Below are 6,386 nucleotides of genomic sequence, written 5' to 3' on the forward strand. Positions count from 1 at the left end.
CACCATATATATGTCTGATACCCTGGGAAAGCAAAAGAGGGTGTTGGAGTCCCTAGAACTAGAGTTACAGATGTTTGTGAGCTGCCATGTGTGTTGGGAATTAAATCTGGATTCTCTTTGGCCCTCTATCCATCTTTTTTTTTTCAACAGTGAAAAGCTTAGTCCATAGTAAAACAGGCTGTGGTTTAGGTCAGTTAAGAACAAACCACAGGATGCTGGCTTGTCAGCAGCTTTGTCATAGAAAAGGGAGGAAGTAGTCAGAATTAAAATTAATTGATGACATAATGGTACACAAAACCAGAAGGTCATCTGTTTGGAGCCAGCCTGAACTGCATAGCGAAATCCTTTCTCAAACACCCTCTCCCAGAAAATGGAGTCTCGGGGCTAGGGATGTAGCTCAGTTGGAAGAAGGCTTACACTCAGCATGTATGAAAGCAAACCTTTGGTTGTAGCTCTACTACAGCCTGAAGTGGAAGTGGTGATGAACTCCTGAAAGAACTCAAGACATGGAGGAGGCAGGAGGATCAGAGGTTCCTTGGGCATATAGGGAATTCTAGGCTAGCCTGAGCTACACAGGCTTTGAGAAACCAGCCCAACTCCATTTTGTAGTTAGGAACCACTTTCATACTGTAGCTCAATGAGGCTTCTGTTTACTGTAAAGTTGTGCTGTGTCCAACCTTGTATCATAACATATCCTGTGTCCAACCCTGTATCATAACATATCCTGTAACAAATGTTCTGGGCAATTTTTCTTAAAGATCTGGTTTCTGCTGAGAGAATAAAAAATGTGGGCCACTCTGCATTACAGAAAACAAAATTGAAGACCATTTTTTTTCTTCAATCACTTCAAAAACATGAGTATCAATTTGGAGGTAAGAGACATCTGGCATTTCTTAAATTAGCATTGTAGAGAAAGCCATTATTTTTAATATCAGTCAAGATGTCAGTTTTTGTTTTTATTAATGACATGACTATACATTTATTGAGTGATGTGTGCTATTTTTATACAAGGATACCCGTATAATAATCAAATCAGAGTATATACTGCCAGTAAAAATTTGCACAAATCAAAAGTTAAGAACATTTTGCAACTCTGAATACAGCAATGGAGCTCCAATCAGCAGAGGGCAATGAGACATAAGGAGTGGATTGGGCTATGCCCCACCTGTAATTTTAACTATGAATAGTTCTACATTGCTTGTTCCAGGAGTGGAAATCATGTCTTTCAAAAAGTTGTTAATAACCATCTTGGAAGCCTACTTCTGTTTGAGTAGCCTTGTTATGACTACCTGTTGTTATGTCCACCATGTAACCATGTCTGCTTCAGGAGGTTTTTAGGACTAGCTTATTATGATGTTTTGGTCTGGTAACTGTACCTATTCTACCTGCCAAATTTCATATTTGCAAATCTACCTCTGAGCTAAAAAGCCTTGTCTTTCTCACTTCTAAAGCTGACCTCTCAAACCCCACTATAGGGGGTGGCAGCCTATGTACATGAATAAAAAAAGGCTGCCTTAATTAATTACTTGTTTTAATGTATTTGGCTATGATGATTTGAGTCTGTGGTCTTTCTCCTCCCATCTTGGGGATTAACACTTCCACTTCGGGATCTGAAGATGTTACTCAGTTTACAGAGTTACACTGGGAAGAGGGGCGGGGGGGGGGGGGCTCACCCACTAGCTTCTTGTTCAATCTTCTCTATATACTGAAACATTGTTGGAGGTAAGGTGAGGAGAAACAGGTGCTTTGTTTCTCCTCCCAATTTTGATTAAAATTGCAAATAAATCCATTTTGTTTAACCTACTAAATTAAAGAAAAAAAAAAACAAAAACAAAAACAAAACAAAAAACCAACCCACCTAGTCAGATATTTCTGGGAGCCAAACTTCTGCCATCCTGATTCCCCAGGCATAGCTGTATGTCATCTTGATTCAGGTGCCTGAATTTGGTTCTAGAAGGCAAGGACCTCCTCCCTGATTAAACTGCAATTTTTTTTCACTTAATAAAGGTAACAGCGGAACAGCAAAAGGTAAGGATAGGATGTCTGCACAGGTTGCAATCCAGCTCCATGTCTTCATGCAAAACATTTTTCAGATGAATGAAGCCCCTGAACCTTAGTGTGCTCATCTACAAAAAGGGTCTCACAAAGGCAACAGCTTTATCACAATAGAGTAAAAATTGAAATTGGGCACTGTGGCACATGCTTGTTATCCCAGTATGCTGGGAGCAGAGGCAAGACTATCAAAAGTTTGAGGCAAGCCTGGGTGGTATGGTGTTCTATAGTGAGATTCAAGTAAACTGCCTGGAGGGAATTTTAAGATATGGCTGGCATACAGAAAGAGCTAGGAGGCATCAGCTGTTATTTTTATTGCCTCCCACAATTCTGTTTTCATGAAGTGGTCCCACTGATATATTTAGACCAAGAACATGATTGTGTAATATGTATTCCTATGGTTTTTCTTATTTTCTTAAAGATGAAATCCCAAATCACCAGAGAAGCGTCTTAGTGCCCTGGGCATCAGTTAATGTAGAAATCTGTAATTGGCTAAAGTGGACAGTGATGGTAGGGTGCTAAGCCTTCAGTGGGGGCACCCATAAGTCTCTACAGGGTTTAAGGAACATCACAGTGGGGCCGGAGAGATAGGTCGGTAGTTAACAACATTTGCAGCTTGTGCAGCAGCCCTGGGTTTGGTTCCTAGTGCCAACATGGTAGTTTCCAACCATTGTCTGTAATGCCAATGCCAGGGGATCTCATGTTCTTTCCTGGCTTCTGTAGGTAATGTATGCATATGGTATACATAAATGCAGGCAAACCACATATAAGATAAAGACAAATACATATTAAAAAAATAAAGAACGTCATAGAAGAGAGGGCCAAAAGATTGGAAGAGTGAGAGGATGAGGAGATGTGCACGAAGAGGATATCATCTGGATAGAGTGAACTCACTGCAGCTGTGGTTATCTTCATGAGACCTGCACAAGATTGGGCTCTGTCTTAGTTAGGGCGCTACTGCTGTGAACAGACACCATGACCAAGACAACTCTTATAAGGACAACATTTAATTAGGGCTGGCTTACAGGTTCAGAGGTTCAGTCCATTATCATCAAGGCAGGAGCATGGCAGCATCTTGTCAGGCATGGCACAGGAGGAGCTGAGGGTTCTACATCTTCATCTGACGGCAGCTAGGAGAAGACTGGTGTCCAGTCCTCTAGAAGGAGGGTCTTAAAGCCCATGCCCACAGTGACACACTTCCTATAACAAGGCCACACCTACTCCGACAAGGCCACATCTTCTATTAGTCCCATTTCCTGAGACAAGCAAATTTAAACTACCACAGGTCCATTAATATTTTCCTGCTGATGGGAGATGGGTTTCATAGGAACTCTTGGTAATTAACAGTTGTTGGGAGAGAGAGTGTCAGCTTCTTCAGTAGTGTAACCGTTGATAAGTTTCCCTTGCTCCAGTAAATATGCATCCCTTCCTGGCCCTGGAGTAAGCAACCCTCATTAAATACAGTGGATCACATACCAAGAAGGCATAGCAGTAGGAAGGGGACTTGGCAAAAAAAAACCTGTTTCAATGGAAGAAGGGTATGAGAGGGTGTGAAAATTGTCAAACTTATTTATATAAAAATCTGAAACTATTCAAACAACAAAAAGAAATCTCAACTATTCCCTTAGACTATTATGCCATTCCTCTTATTATTGATTCGCATCTGGAATTGACTCAACTCTCAGAGCAGTGATTTTCCTAACTTTTGGCCATGGCTGAACTGGCTAAGTGTCCCCAGCCCTCCTCCTTGCTTCCTCCTGGACCAGCTCACCACTTCTCAAACTACATACACATTTCTGCAACAACAGTGAGATCTTCCTGACATCTTCCTCAAGCCCAAGTTTTTGCTGTATTTTATTTTTGCATTGGACCACAGGGTGCATATCTTTTTCATTACTGTGCTGTCTGCACCCTCTACAGTGGCTCACTGCATGCCTGAAGGACAACCTTTAGTCTGTGACACTGTGCAGTGCTGTCCTTCAGGCAGTTGACACAAGGATGACTCTACTTCCTTCTTATGGCAAGCTGTGGACTCTCCCCTTCTCCTCTGAGAAGGAAGGGGCACCCTGAGTACCCTCTTCTGGCACTTCAAGTCTTTGTGAGGCTAGGCACTTCTCCCACTGAGGCCAAATAAGGCAGTCCAAGCTGTGGACTCTTAACTAATTCTAACCAGTGGAATGTGAGCAGAAGTGACTTGTGCCATTTTGGTGTTCTGAAAGAGACATGCTGGATGTATGCAGTGGGGAGAGGAATCTGTATGCACTGCAGTGAGAATAGTGTCTTGTGAAATCACCATGGAAATCAATATGGAGGTCACCTCAAAAAACCCTAAAAATAAAATTACTATTCGATCCAGTTATACCACTCCTGGCTATATGCCCAAAGAAATCAAAGCCACCGTGCTACAGAAATTCCTGCACATTTATGTTTACTGTAGCACCATTTACAGCAGCCAAGTTATGGAAAAAAGCTGGATGTCCACCAATGGATGAATGGATAAAGAAAATATGACACATACAAAGTGGGATTTTACCCAGCCGTAAAGAAGAATCTGTGGCATTTTCAGGAAAATGAATGGAACTGGGGATCATAAATAGTATACATAAAATAAAATATATAAATACACATTTATGCATATACATATGTGTGTGTAATGGGGGAGTGAGTATGAAAAAAGTACAAGAATGTACATGTGTGAAAATACCATGATTAAACCCATTTACCATAGAAATTTAATAAAAATAAAGATAAAGATAGTAAATGGATATACCATTGTCTTTCTCAGGTTCAAGGCCTAGTGAACTGAAGCCTGAGGAGACCTGAGTTACCCCAGGAAGAACTCCACATGCCATCTTGGATCTTCCACATGACAGTCTCACACCATGGCAGAATAAAAAAAAACCTTTTTTAAAAATCTTGTTTAAGATTTTATTTTGAACTATGTACACACACACACACACACACACACACACACACACACACACACGTGCATGTACATATAGGTGCATGACATCAGATCACTTGTAGCTGGAGTTAGAGGCGGATGTAGTTTCCTAATGTATGATTTCAGAACCAAACTTGGGTCCTTTGAAAGTTTCTTTCTCTCACACATGGTTTGGTTCCTCTTTCTCTTGACTGGGACATAAAGGAGAACTGTTCTCTTAAAATATTCTTGTACCTGCCCATGTCCTTTATGAAAACCATCTCTGATCCACACATCAGGTTTACACCAGTTTTGTTGACCTTGACCTGCCAAGAGAGATTTCAGTTGCTGAGTTGGAAGCACGGTTAAATTTGAACTTGGCATCACTGTGCTTGGCATGCCTAAAACAAAATGGAAAGCCTTAAATCAGTCACCTTTTCATGTAACCTTATGTAGATTCATTTTTCTGATCAACTGGTTCATTTTCACAGTGGTGGCTATGGAGTGAATTGAGTCTATGTGTACATGACACTTGAAATACACAAGTCAATGAAACTCTTAGTGTGAGAAAGATAAATGTCAAACTTCCTAAACGATTGTATAACTTGAAGTCATATTATATGCTTTAAAAAATGAACCTTGGTAAGAAAACCACAGTAGTTACAATGTAGCATCTACAAATGCTATGTACAGCCATAGCCTGTACATCTGTTAGCTGGGTTGAGGCTAAGGGAGACAGCATAATGCCTACTGTGTTTGCTTCCTGGGTTTCTCTTGGCATATTTTAGAATCACAAGAGCCTATAAGTTGTGAGTTTCAGAGGCTGTGAAGACAGGTGCCTAGACCCACGTCCTGGTTTCATTCATGAGGTAGAACTGTCTTGATTCAAGGGGAAAACAGAAAGTGACAGAAGGGTAGTAGTTTCTATCCAGGCCTCCTATTTCCCTGACCCTAGCTAGAACCAAAAGCAGAGAGGCCAAATCAAGCCTAGATTTTGAGTAACATACTGAACATTTAAAGTTGGAGTTTCTTTTCAGGGCCTGAGTCCATGTAGTCTGAGAAGAGAATGCAAGTCTTTACAATAAGGTGTGATGGTCTATCTTCAGTTGGCCCATATCAAGAAAGTTGATGTTAGAGGAGAAAAGCTTGATAGGGCAACGTTCAACATGATTTGAAGTCTAAACTTGCATTTGGAACTCACCAGACTTCAGATTTTAACTCTTCTCCAGATCAATTCTCTTGGCCAGTTTTTGGGTTCCATGGATTTTGTCTAGACAGATAAGACCTTTAGCTTTATGTATGTACCTCATTCTCTCCCTTTTGCTCTCTTTTTCCTTCCCACTTTGTGTCTTTCTGTATGTGTCCTGTAACTTTAGCTCTTGGTTGAGGGGCTATGGCGACCAAAGGCATC

The 6,386-nt window shown here is 40.9% G+C and overlaps 1 long non-coding RNA gene across 2 annotated transcripts in view; it reads left to right on the forward strand.

Annotated features, from left to right (window-relative positions):
• The window catches only part of LOC143440871 (uncharacterized), a 54,063-nt gene extending 49,129 nt beyond the window's left edge, over positions 1-4,934 (forward strand). Inside the window, exon 6 of one of the 2 annotated variants that reach the window (XR_013108216.1) lies at positions 4,838-4,934. This is a non-coding gene — a long non-coding RNA (uncharacterized LOC143440871). Of the gene's footprint in view, positions 1-758; positions 877-4,837 lie in introns of those variants that run through there. The other variant, XR_013108217.1, reaches the window with a different exon arrangement.
• The last annotated feature ends 1,452 nt before the right edge of the window (positions 4,935-6,386 follow it).

The sequence above is a fragment of the Arvicanthis niloticus genome, chromosome 30, assembly GCF_011762505.2.
Source record: "Arvicanthis niloticus isolate mArvNil1 chromosome 30, mArvNil1.pat.X, whole genome shotgun sequence".
Classification (NCBI taxonomy): Eukaryota; Metazoa; Chordata; class Mammalia; order Rodentia; family Muridae; genus Arvicanthis; species Arvicanthis niloticus.